Source organism: Juglans microcarpa x Juglans regia, chromosome 7S (genome assembly GCF_004785595.1).
Source record: "Juglans microcarpa x Juglans regia isolate MS1-56 chromosome 7S, Jm3101_v1.0, whole genome shotgun sequence".
In the NCBI taxonomy this organism is placed as follows: domain Eukaryota; kingdom Viridiplantae; phylum Streptophyta; class Magnoliopsida; order Fagales; family Juglandaceae; genus Juglans; species Juglans microcarpa x Juglans regia.
Genome location: NC_054607.1, coordinates 12,877,048 through 12,891,236, shown reverse-complemented (window position 1 = coordinate 12,891,236; position 14,189 = coordinate 12,877,048).

Below are 14,189 nucleotides of genomic sequence, written 5' to 3'. Positions count from 1 at the left end.
TACTTGGTCAAGCGGTCCACCACCACAAGCACCCCATCACAACCGTTTGAGAGTGGCAACCTCTCCACAAAATCCATAGTAACATCCTCCCAAGTGTGAGTAGGGATCAGTAAGGGTTGCATTAACCCCTTGGGCTTGCTACTCTCACTCTTCACTGTTTGGCAAGTGTCACACCTCCTCACATACTCCCTCATCTTTCCTTTCATGTCATCCCAATAAAACAAATTAGCCACCCTTACCCAAGTACGGTACACCCCCGAATGTCCCACTTCCTTGGAATCATGAAAGTGGCTCAAGATCTTCCTTCTAAGCTCACCCACACTCGGCACCACAACTCTCCCCTTGTATTTTAAAGGCCCATCATTCATCTCATAATTTTCTACTCCCTTAGCATCCACACCTAGCTTTTCCATCACCTCCTTGCAACTTGGATCATTTTTTACTCCCTCTCTAATCTCATCCCAAACCCCCCATGAAGGACCTGAGAGGGCCTCCAATACCTCATCATCCTCCCTCCTTGATAGGGAATCGGCCACCTGATTCTCCCTACCCAATCTATACAGCAATTCAAATTCAAAACCAAGGAGTTTGGATACCCACCTTTGTTGATCCAGAGTAGTGATCCTTTGCTCCAAAAGATGCTTCAAAGGTTGTTGATCCGTGACTATCAAGAACTTTCTTCCCAACAAATAAGGCCTCCACACCCTCACGGCCTCCATGATGTCAAGCATCTCTCGTGCATACACACTCCACCCTTTCTTTTGAACACCTAAGGCCTTGCTAATGAAGGCTAGTGGCCTTACTTCTTGTGTCAAGACAGTCCATACTCCCACATTACTTGCATTCGTGTGTAGCTCAAATGCCTTTTCAAAATTAGGCATAGTAAGGATGGGTGTAGTTGTCATGGCTTTCTTCAAAGCTTCAAATGCCTTATCCCTCGCTTCACTCCACACAAAATTGTTCTTCTTGAGCATGTTGGTGAGTGGTCTTGCAATAGAAGCATAATCTTTGACAAACTTCCAATAGTAACCTGTAAGCCCTAAAAAGCCTCTCAACTCAGTGATAGTCTTCGGTTTGGGCCAAGCCACCATAGCTTCAAACTTTCTTGCATCCACCTTGACCCCCTCATATGAGATCATATGCCCCAAGTACTCAATCTCCCTTTGGCCGAATGCACACTTGGACAACTTAATATAGAAAAAGTTGTCAAGTAGCACCCCAAAAACAACCTCCAAGTGCCCCAAGTGATTCTCCCATGTCTTGGAATAAACAAGAATGTCATAAAAAAACACCAATACATACCTCCTCAAATACTGTTTAAGGATTTGGTTCATGCATGCTTGAAAAGTTGAAGGAGCATTGCATAGACCAAACGGCATCACCAAGTACTCAAAGTGGCTATTGCGAGTTCAGAAAGCCATCTTGTGAATGTCCCCTTCATGCACCCTTATTTGATGGTATCCGACCCTTAGATCTAGTTTGGAGAAGAACATAGAACCTCCAAGCTCATCTAACATGTCATCAATGGTCGGAATTGAAAATCGATCCTTGATAGTAGCCTCATTAAAGGCTCGATAGTCGGTGCAAAACCTCCATGTGCCATCCTTCTTTTTCACCAAGAGAACCGGACTTGATAATGGGCTAGTGCTTGGCCGGATGAGCCCATTAGCCAACATCTCATTTACTTGCTTCTCGATATCGGTCTTTTGGTCGTAAGCATACCGGTAGGGAGCAACATTAACTAACTTGGCTTCCTCCTTCAAGGGAATGCAATGATCAAATGCCCTTGAGGGTAGAAGTGTCTTCAGGTCCTCCATCACTCTAGAAAACTGCCCCAACAACTCCCTCAAATCACTAGGCACCTCGGCACGTAACTCCCTCTCCAAGCCTTCATCTTCCACTTTACACCCCTCACTCAAGCCCCTCGGTTGGGAGGCCAATGTGATAGAAAAACATTGCCCCCATGCCTCAAGATTTTTTCCATTTCATTAGGCCCCAGGCCTTGCACCCTCCTCTTCCATTCATTCTCATGGTCACTCATTTACCCCCGATCATAAACTCCATACTCCTTTTTTGTAATCCGACACTATCTTCCTTAGCTCTTCTAACCATTGCACACCCAACACAACATCCAACCCAACAATAGGTAAAGAATACAAGTCTATCACAACCTCAAGATCTTGTGTTTTCAAACATACATTTTTATATACTTCTCTACACATCAATTTCTCCCCACTAGCTACTTTGATCTCAAATGGAGTGATAGAAGTCATAGGCAACCCCAAGCTCTCGGTCACTTTAGAATTGATGAAGTTTAGAGACAAACCATTGTCCACAAGAACCGTTACCTCCATCTTGCCAATGTGTGCTTGTGTTCTCATTGTTCTAGGCCCAGCAACACCCGCCAAGGCATGAATAGAAATATGAGGGTCTCCCCCTCGGCCTCTCCTTGCTCTTACTGCTCTTGCCCTTGCTCTTCCTCCCCTTGTCCTTCCTCTTCTTCCAACTCCACCTCTATGAAAAAGATTTGCTTGGTTTTGTATTTGTGGCCCATAGTGAACCTCTCATTGCAATTGAAACAAAACCCATTTTCTCTTCTTTGTTGCATCTCTTCCCAAGATAGCCTCTTTACACTCGCGAGCAAGGTTTTGATTCCGCTTGTTGCTCCTCCACTAGGACCTCCCGGCGAGAAGTCATTGCCAAAGGTCTTGTTTGTACTAAACTTGGAAACCATTGGGAGTGGTTTCCTCACTTCAAAACGGCTATTATTATTTAAATCTTGAAGTTGATCTTTCTTGATCCATGCAACCTCCAAAGCTTGCATCAAAGCCTTCGACTTCTTAAGCTTCACCTCCGCCGCCAACTCACTCTTCAAGCCGCCCACAAAGGTCCCAATGAGGGCCTTCTTCGACCACCCATGTGCTCTAGTGGACAAGTATTTGAACTCCTTTTGATAATCCATTAAAGATCCGGTTTGTTTGATCTTTGAGAAAGTCTCATCGTAGTCCATATACTCGGTTGGCCCAAACCTCCTCAAAAGCTCTTTGAAAAACTTCCTCCATTTCAACTCCCTCATTTGAGCCCCATAGGTCTTCCTTATCCATTGCCACCATTGGTTGGCCTCCCCCTCAAGGAAGTAGGCGGCATAGGACACTTTTGCATGGCCCTCCATGTGATTGTGCTCAAAGTATTGCTCGGGTCATCACCATTGAACTTTGGAAAGTCCATCTTTGGCTTGAGAACTTCCCCCCTACGTGCTCCTCTCCTTTCATCACGATTCCCTCCTTCATCACTTTCCCCGGTTGATTCCTTATGAGTGCTTAAGGAATCTTGAGAAGATGAATCTGAGTCATCCACCCTCTCTAGTCGTTATTCTAGATCCAACGGAACCCTCCGGACTATGGGCTCTTCTCCTATGGTGTCTCCTCTCTCCATTCCTCCTTTGATCCACCAATTGGTGGAGCACTTCCTCTAACCTTCCAAGTCATTTATTGGTGGCGGTGTGTTGTGCCTCCAAAGTGGCTTCAAGGTTCTCAATCTGCTCCCTATGAATTGGTTGTCGATCGGCCATGGCTTCCTCTCCTTGGGTTGGACACTCTCAATGAAAGCACCAATGATGGAAGCCTCACTCTCACTCAAGTGTTTTTGGCATGTTGGGTGATTGAATTTAGGATTACCTCAAGGTAACACAAAAATCCTAATGGATTGGTTGATGAAAATTAAGACTAACTCAAGCTAGCACTCAATTTCTGAAAGTTGGAAGAGAAAATTCTCATTCATTCAAAATAGCATAATCAATTACAATGCAAAAACTGAAATAAATAGTGCTAGGGTTCAGCTAGCCTTCCCCCACTTATTCCCTCTAACAACTTCTTTTGTTGAAATCACAATCTCAAAACAAGTCAAACTTCTAATATTAAGTAAACAACCCAACAACTCCTAAAATAAAGGAAACAACCCAACAACTCCTAAAATAAAGGAAATAAACTAAGAAATATTTTAAACAAATGATAATAGATAAATCCCTAAATTAAAGGACATATGACCGACGCTCACTTCCTTAAAATTAAGGGATTTGTCATCTTGTCATCCAAGCCCTAAAAGTAAGGGATTGGCCAACACTTGAGACTCCTCTAGTTGCACTTGTCTTGGACGCCCATCACCTCACCACCCGAGCCATGCATGCAACCCTCCTAGCCTTGGCATGCTTAGCCCACCTAGTGGCATTGCAAATGGCTTGTCTTGCATCTCAATCACATAGCTATGACCACCAAGGTGAAGAACAGACACCACAACAATTCGGCTCCTGGCTTAGAGGCCAACCAAGAAATATAAACATCTTTCATAGGCGAAAATATGGTGGTTCCAGGGGTGGCAGGCATCAACACGGCAGCTAGAAAGGAGCTCGAGAAAGCCAGGACAGGGAGGGATTCAGGCCAAGTGAGGATGTGGCCACTCAGGAGTATCTAGCAGGGTTTCAGAATGAGGTTGCTGCAAAAAAATAGAATATATCCAATCGAGGTGGTCAAGAACAAGTTGCAACAAAAGAGGCCTTGGACAAAGCTAACTTTACTGGTTGGTGTAATGGGACTCCCACTAACTCACAAGTGGAAACCCCACCACCAGACAAAAAGCAACCGGTGCAGATGGATGAGGTACCCCCATTAGAAGTTGTCCTTGGGATCCAAGTTTTTTTGGAGGCTAACACGAATATGGAACTTGACACCACTAAAGAAGCACAAGTACATGCTGCTCAATAGTCATCTCAGATTCCACTCGAAATCATTCATGAGGGATTGGACACTAATAAGTTCAGACCTTCTGCTCCTAGCCATCCAAAACCAAAGAGCCATACTACTTCAGTGTCGTTCTATAGAACACCTAGGCAAGGAAATGATAGTGCAGTTGGTAAAAGTGAATTGGAGACCAATAATAGAAAGTGGAAAAGACAAGCTCAAGCAAAGACCTCTAAGACAAGATGAAAAGAAGATGAGATCCTTGATGACATCTCAAACAACTATCTAAGGACCAAGTTTGTGAGGGGGTAAAAGAAATTATAGTGAAAATGTACATGATACTAAGAGGTTCAAATGTAACAATGGGAACAAGGAGAACCACCAACCAATAGCAGCGGCTGGATCTCAGCCCTGCCAGAAACAATGAGTCTGTTAGTGTGGAATTACCGAGGGCTTGGGAACCTTGGTCAGTTAGAATCCTTAGGAACTTAACTAAGGAAGAGGACAATAGAAATACTTGGCAATTCACAAGCTTCTATAGTCATTCGGAAACTACAAAGAGGAATAGTAGCTAACAATTACTTAGACAACTAAAACCTTCCAACTCCATGGCTTGGTTGTGTCCAGGTGATTTCAACGAGATCCTCCACCAAAAGGAAAAAGTAGGTGCAACAACCAAACCTTACAAGCAAATAGAGGCCTTCAGGCAGGTTGTGGTCTCAATGACATACACTCACAGGGACAAAAATTCACATGGTCAAACAATAGAAGTGGTAGTGAGTTCACTAAAGAAAGAATCGATCAAGCCATGACAAATAAGGAATGGAATACAATTTTTAGATCTGCCTCATGTACTGCCCTTACAGGTATTAAGTCTGATCACTCCCTGCTTCACATTACCAAGCAGGTATCAGCATTTAGGAGGAGAAGAAGAGGAACATGTTTCAGATATGAGGTGGCTTGGGAAACAAGAGAAGATTGTAAGTGAGCAGTGGCTAAGGCACGGAAGAATGACAATATACTAATCTGTGAAGCCAAGTCAATGAGGCAAAAACTCGAAGGTTGTCTAAAGGGACTGATGGTTTGGAAGCAGAAAAACAAACATACTAATCACATGGCACTAACTCAAAGGCTTGCTAGAATTAGTCACCTCCAAAATACTGGTATAGGGGGATCACTTAATAACCATGCAAAAGATACAAAAAGAAGTAGAAACTTCACTCCTAGCAAATGATCTGAGGTGGCGCTAGAGGGCAAAACAACACTGGTTTAAACATGGAGATAAAAATACCAAGTTTTTTCACCTACAAGCAAGCCAAAGAAGGAAGACTAATGCTATTAAGAGTGTTAAGGATCAACAGGGTAGAAATGTCACTGACCAGGCAGAAATTGGTGAGGTTTTCATTGGTTTTTTCTCCTTCCTCTTTACTACTTCTCTACCCACCAACATGGATGATTGCCTATCAGCACTGGATACCACATTGGTAATGAAAATGAAAATCTGGCTCATGAACCCTTTCACCCAAGAGGAAATTAAGGTTGTTGTCTTCCAAATGAACCCCTTAGATTCATCTGGACCTGATGGATTCCCAGCTCATTTCTACCAGAAGCATTGGGAGATGGTGGGAGAGGAAGTATGCAAATAAGTTATCCAAGTCCTCAACCAAGGTGGCTCATTAACTGAGGTAAATAATACTTACAACCCCCTCATCCCCAAAGTGAAAAACCCAAAGAAAGTAGCTGAATACAGACCAATTAGTCTATGCAATGTAGTGTACAAGATTGTTTCTAAAACCATTGCAAATAGGCTGAAAGTCATCCTGCCCAAGCTTATCTCATTAAACTAGAGTGCCTTTGTTCCTGGAAGGCTCATTACAGATAATACACTAGTTGCATACGAGGTCCTTCACTGCATGAACTCTATAATGAAAGGGAAAAAAGGATTCATGGCCTTGAAACTTGATATGAAGAAGGCCTATGATAGATTAGAATGGAGTTTTGTGGAAGCAGTTATGACTAAGATGGAATTTCCTCCTCTACGGATCAATTTGATCCAAGCTTGCCTTACCTCAATCTCATACTCAATCCTTGTTAATGGTGAGCCCCAAAAGAAGTTTGTGCCTTCTAGAGGTCTTAGACAATGGGATATCATATCTCCTTATCTGTTTATACTTTGTGCTGAAGTCCTTTCATCATTACTGAACCACGTTGAAAGACATGATGCCTTAACACCTGCCAAAATAGGAAGGGGCCCAATCACAGTGAATCATCTCTTCTTCGCAGATGATAGTATACTTTTTTGTCAAGCTTCTACTGAGCAACCCCTTTGTGCATTCAACATTCTTGCCTTGTATGAGAAGGCCTTGGGACAAGCACTGAATAAAGAAAAAATACACAGCAAGCAACTCAACAACAGATCCTGGAGTTGGCAGGAGTTAAATCATCTGGCACCTTTGAGAGATACTTGGGACTCCCTACTTTGGTGGGCAGAGGCAAAATAGAAGCATTCCATTCTCTACTGGGCAGGACTTGGGCTCGAGTGATCAATTGGAAGACTAAGTACCTATCTGCTGCAAGAAAGGAAATTCTACTCAAAACAGTTCTTCAAGCTATACCTATTTATGCAATGGGAATGTTTCTATTGCCTGTTTCAATTACAAGGAAGCTTAATCAAATGCTCAGGAAATTCTGGTGGGGCTATAATGAGGATAACTTGAAGGTACAATGGGTCAATTGGAAACAACTTAGTTATAGCAAGGACTCGGGAGGACTTGGTTTCAGAGATTTTAGAAGTTTTAATATAACTTTGCTCTCAAAGCAAAGCTGGAGGATACAACAGAACCCAAACACTCTAGTGTCCATGATCCTTAAACAAAAATACTTCATAAAAAGAGGTCTCTTGTGGAGGGTAGGGAATGGTCACAAAGTGGATATATAGAAAGATAAATGGATCCTAGCATATCCATCACACAAAGTCCAGACACCTCGAGCTAATGATTGCTAGTATGAAAAAGTGAGTGACCTTATTGACCCACACCTGAAAACATGGAAAGAGCCAATTCTTAAAGACCTTTTCTCTCAATAGGAATGTGAAGCAATCCAAGCTATTCAAATTAGCCTGAGTGGAAGAGAAGACATGATGATTTGGCAATTTACTAATAATGGCATGTATACTGTGAAGAGTGGATACCACCTCAACATAGAAATAGAAAGGAACATGAAAGGTGAGACATCAAGCAAAGCCAAGGAAAAGAAAATTTGGAAACACATATGGAAAATGGAAGCAACTCTTGCTACTAGGATGTTTATATGGAGAGCATGTAGCGAGGCTCTCCCTACCTTGGCAAATCTCAGAAGGAGGAAAATAGCTGAAGATAGCACATGCTTAATCTGTAGACAATGCCCTAAAATGTTTGGTCATGCCTTATGGGGATGCCCTGCTGCACAAGATGTCTGGAACCAATGTGTAAAAAGGGTGCAAAAAATGTCTGTTCATAGTGACCTTTTCATTGACATCTGGGTAGAGCTTGTACATCATCTAGAGCCTATAGAACTGGCAGAGGTGGCAGCCATCCTAAAAGGTATCTGGACTAGGAGGAATAAATTTATCTACCAAAAAATTTTCAAACATTCTACATAATTGTGTCAACTAGCAAGAATAGAATTTGAATCTCACCAGGAGGCAATCCAAGAAACACGGGCAACCAGGGTAGAGCATCAAGCAGTACCTCACAAGTGGTCCAAACCAGAGCAAAACTACTTTAAGGTCAATTGGGACGTGGCTGTAAAACTTAGGGAGAGAAAAATTGGGATAGGAGTCATTGTCAGGAACCACTTTGGCCAAGTATTGGGTACCTGCGTGCTACCAGATATTTCAAGGGTAGCCCTTTTGATGCTGAAGCATATGGGTTGTTAATAGCAACTTTTTTTGCAAAGAGCTTGGCTTGAACTATATCTATTTAGAAGGGGACTCGAAACAAGTGGTGGATCTTCTACAAAGGTTGGTCTCGAATTGGAGTTTGGGAGGCTAGGAGATGCCCGACAGATCTTGGAATCCTTTACAAGCTGGACAGTAATGCATGCATATAGAAAGGCAAACATGGTAGCTCATCAACTAGCCAAAGCTACCTTTGATTGTGCAGAGGATGTATATGACATTGGAAACGTGTCCTACATGTGCTTTGTCTATTGTAGCAAAACAAATGGTGTAATATCCTAGCTCTAAGTTGCATGTGACTTATTGAGACTTTGTAATCTTTTGTTCTCTGATTAATGAAATCAGTTTTCTTCAAGTTTTCTTCAAAAAAAAACTATTTATGACGAGCCCTCTAGACAGTGATCGATTGAGTAGAGGTAAAATATCTCTCTATTTTAGTAGAAACACTAACATGAAGTTGCAAGCATTGATACTAAAATAGGAAAAAGTGAAATGAACCGGAGACTTTAGGTCTACCTCCAATGATTGGTAGAGCTTGAGTCATGACTTTTAAAAGATCAATTATAACATCGAGATTTGTTACTCATCATTTTCACAAATCATATATCATATTTATTTTAATTTTTTAAAATTATTTTTTATTTTATTCTTCATAAACTAATTGATTTCTTCTACTCATTATCTATATATCACACATTTGGTTAAAAAAAAATAAAAAAATAATGTGTGGTATGTGGTGTGAAAATGATGAGCAAAACTTTTCTTATAAGATTAGATGGATGGTAAGCAATTGGAGGTCCAAGTTATCATCTCAGGCAGGTCAAGAAGTTCTTCTAAGGCTCAGTTTGGATTGAGAAATACTCTTAATCCATCTCATCTCATCATTATAACTTTCACAAATTTTCATATAAAATACAATAAATAATTCAACTTTTTCAAATCACAAAACAATAATAATATTAAAAAATAATATTATAACATTATTTTATTCAACTTTCATCTCAATTCATTATCTAAATCTAACCTAAAGGTTGTTGACAGTTATCTAGACAATTCCACTTAAATGTATGGGTGGGTATTTTGAGACTGCCAAAGGCTCTATGCGGCCAAATTATCAAATGATGCAACATTTCTTTTTGGGCCAGCAAGAAAATGAGGATAAAACCCATTGGAAAAAGTAGAAGAAACTCAATCGAGTAAAGCAGTCTGGTGGACTTGGTGAACCTGGCACTTCTTTCTTATGTTTTTATTTTGGAATAGTAAAAATTGTTTGGATCATAAAATTATAGAAATTCTTAATAATTTTGAGTCACATGAAGCAAGATTAATAGATAGTCTTAAAAAAATTGATAAAAAGGTAAAGAATATAACTAATAGAATAAACAAACAATTTAGCAAAACTGATTAGCATTTAGAACATGTAAATACTATTTATAATTTATTTTTCACATCTAGTGTTAGTTTATTTAGATGTAAACAACAAAGTTTAATTTTTTTTAAGCAAGAAGCCATTAGTTTATTTAGAATTGAAAAATGTTATCTATACTTACAATTTTACTTACATAATCATACATGATGATATGTCAATTACTGAAAATTGTAAAAGCTTTAAAATTTAGAATTTGAAATTCAAATTTAAAAAGAAAACGCTGATCAAATGAGACTTTTCACACTTAGAACGTATAATATTATGCATAAAATTGTGAGTGCATGCTACTCTTTAGAATTCGGTTAGAGCTCTATAAATAATCATTCATTCTCCAAAACCTCATATAACTACAATTATATATTTGATTTAATTAAAATATGTAAAAATAAATCTACCTATCCATCAACATTTAATTTAAAAAGAGTAATCTAGATTAAAAACACAATTTTTTTATAGTTAATTTTATTAAATAATGTTAAAATTTGATGCAAAGTCATCCACTAGGTTAAAGCTAGAATCTACATAGGTCCATTATCTTGGACTTGTACTACACTAATATGTATGATCGGGCTCATGTTTAGAGGTTGTATTTGATTAAGAGTTGTTCGACTCGTCATTCCTATACTATACACCTGTTATGGAAAAAAAAATATAGAAAGTAAAAGTATGTGTGTGGTATAGGAATGATGAGTATAATCTTTCTTTCATTAAAGCTGGATTTTTAATAATTCCAAGAATTCTTTTTTCTATTAATTAAAAATAAATAACTAAGCTTTAGGACTTGTTTGGGAGTGAGATGATCTTATCTCATCTCATATCAAAATTTCTCATAATTTCATTCACAAATATTATTTAAGCATATATACTTTTAATTTTTAAATTTTCAACTTTTTCACCTAATCATCACCAAATTATTACAACTTTTTCAAACTTTTAAATAACATACAAAAAACAATAATATTTTTTCAAATTTCAAATTACATTATATTCTAACATTTTAACTTTATAATATTTGAAAAATGCTAGACCAAGGCATGATTCAGGCCTGGCCGCAGACGACTTCCTACGTGAACTCAAAACGCACCGTTTTATTGTAATAAAACGGTGCGTTTTGAGTCCACTGATATACCTGCCTTCGACCCAAAACGCACCGTTTTACACTTTTTTTCAATTTTGGTTCTCCCTCCCAAGAGAGCTCTCTGCTCCTTCGTTTCTCCCCGATTCACTCGATCTGCAGGTTCGTTTCTCTTCCTTTCTCTTGATTTCTCGATCTTTCTTCCCCTTTCTTCTTCTTTGTTTCTCTTCATTTCTCCTTCCAGGAATCTCTCCCTGCCCGATCTCTCTCCCAAACCTAAACCTAACCCTAACGCAGTTGTGCGACGCCGAGGAAGATTCGCACTCCAGCTATCCCCCAAGTGGCGCCATCCTAGGTAACTTTCCCAACCCTATAACCCAATAGACATTCCTTAATTTTTAAGAACCTAGAAAATGACATATATATTAAATGGCATTCACATATGTCTTGGATATGTTTTCAAAAATCAAAGCCATCGATATATTTTCTTATATCTAATATATATATATATATATATAATATATATATATATATATATATATATATCCAGGATATATATGTCATTGCCATTCTGGTTTAAGAATCAAGATGCAGAAAATTTTCTTATAAGAAGGTTGTGGATATGTTTTAAAAAGCAAAGCCATTCTGGTTCTTTATATACCTGAAGAAAGGAACAAAGTTATCTTTTGGATACCTTTCATTTGAAGTCAAGAATTAATCCCAGATCTTTCATAGTATTGTTTAGATCCTTTCCAATTCCATAGAATATATTGTTGGAGGTGCTGTTGTACTTAGAATATATTGTTGGATGTGCTATGTAACAACCTTATATGTATCTTTCTTAGAAAACAAAGTGCCTTTTATGTATCTTGCTATGTTGGAGAGGATTTTATGGATGTTCTGGAGGGATGATCTAATAGAGCTACATATAGGCTACCATATATATATATATATATATCTGAATAGGTACTATATATTAATTATGTCATAAGTTTATGCCTTTATAGCTTTTAAGTTAAATTAAGTTTCATCCCAACTTAGGGTGCATGCGATTGTCCTTACGGAAAAAAGAACCTAAGGGACAATAACATGATGTCGTGAGTTCTATTATTAGGTGTTCAACATATTAAAGATAGCAGAGATAGGTTATCAAGAAGATGGAGGTAAGGTCCTCTATAAAATCCCGTGAATTTATTGTTTATCCTCTAGAATTCCACAATAAGTACTACTGATCTAGACCCATGAATCCAAATTATTTATTGTCAGATCCAAGCCCTAGATATATATAAATCCAAAATAACTTGTTTGGATTTCTTAATTGAAATTATAGCTTTCCCAGCTTACACATTCATGTAATGTGCATTTATTAAGTTTATAATCTATCCTTTTATGATCACGAATCTTCACCAGTTGTCGATCTATTGAGTCCTGTTTGATTTTAAAGTATCTAAACTACTCTTGTTGATATGAACTCACGGGGATGGAATCCCTTGAACCCACAATCAATTTGAAAACTCACCCAAGAAAGCCAAAATCAAGTCCATAGATGGAGAATCTAGACCCGATGAGAACTCGTTTCAAGAACCTAGATTATATTAAAATCTAGACCCGTTGAAGAACCCGTATCAAGAACCCAAATTACAAAGGAGGAACGTCACAAAGGTTGTGATTTACCTTTGATAAGTTCAAAAGTTCAATTAAGAATAAGAGGAGTAAAACTTAACTCACAATGAATAAATTCATCAAATTTCATAAACTTCTTAAAATGAGGCAACAAAGAGTATTTAAACCAAAACCTAATTAAAACCCTACCCAAAATAGAGCCCCAACTTCAAAAAATACCCCTGATGAACAGTGTATCGGCTATAGTAACGCGCTACAGTTCTCGTTACAATAAAACCCTAACCCTAGTTCAATAAAATAATAATTTTCCCAACATGTCCTTGCATAGACCTCCCTTAAGTCATTCCCATAATAAACTCAATTATTCTAAACTAATAAAATAAGTCCTTTAAATGAATTAAACAAGTTGAAAGCTTTCAAGTGCCAAAAGCCTTTAAGTCATGTTGTTGCCCTCTTCTATAACTTATCAAATGAATCAAAACTTGATTTTCATCCTTGAAGCTCATCTTGAATGTTGGGCTCTTGCTAAACTTGTTCCAAGTGGATTGCATCAATCCTTGCATTGCCTCATTGATTTTCTTGGCTCTTGACCTTATAATTAGCCCATCTGGAAGTTGTAAATGATCTTTAAGAATTGGCCCTCCTTGGTTCCCCATCATTCTCCATCTCCTCAAAAGGATTCGACCTCGAATCTCCACCTGAATCAAATGGGAAAATATTAGTAACATTAAAAATAGCATAAACATGATACTTACTTGCAAGATCCACTTGATATGCATTATCATTAAATTGTTCAAGAATTTGGAATTGTCCATCCAAGATAATGTTGTCATCAACTGGTAAAGGCATTAAATCTAGATAAATAAATAGATTAAGTCTATAAACAATTTCAAAAGTTGAATATTGAATTGTAGCATAAACACTCCAATTATATATACTCAATGAATGTCAAACAATACTTCCACAAATGTTCATGAAACATATCTAAAGTCTTCCTTACACCAAAATGACCACTCCAATAATATGCAAATTCAATAAAACGCAAATAATGCTCCCGCAAACGTTCATGCAACAAGTCAATGTATGGCAAATGATACTCTCACAAACGTTCATGAAACACACCTAAAGCTTTCCTTACATGAAAATGATCACTCTAATTATATGCAAACTCAATGAATGACAAACAATACTCCCACAAACGTTCATGCAACACGTTAATCAATGACAAATGATACTTCTACAAACGTTCATGCAACACGCCAATAAATGGCAAATGATACTCCCACAAAGGTTCATGCAACACATCAATGAATGACAAATGATACTTCCACAAACGTTCATGCAACATGTCATTGAATGGCAAATGATATTCTCATAAACGTTCATGCA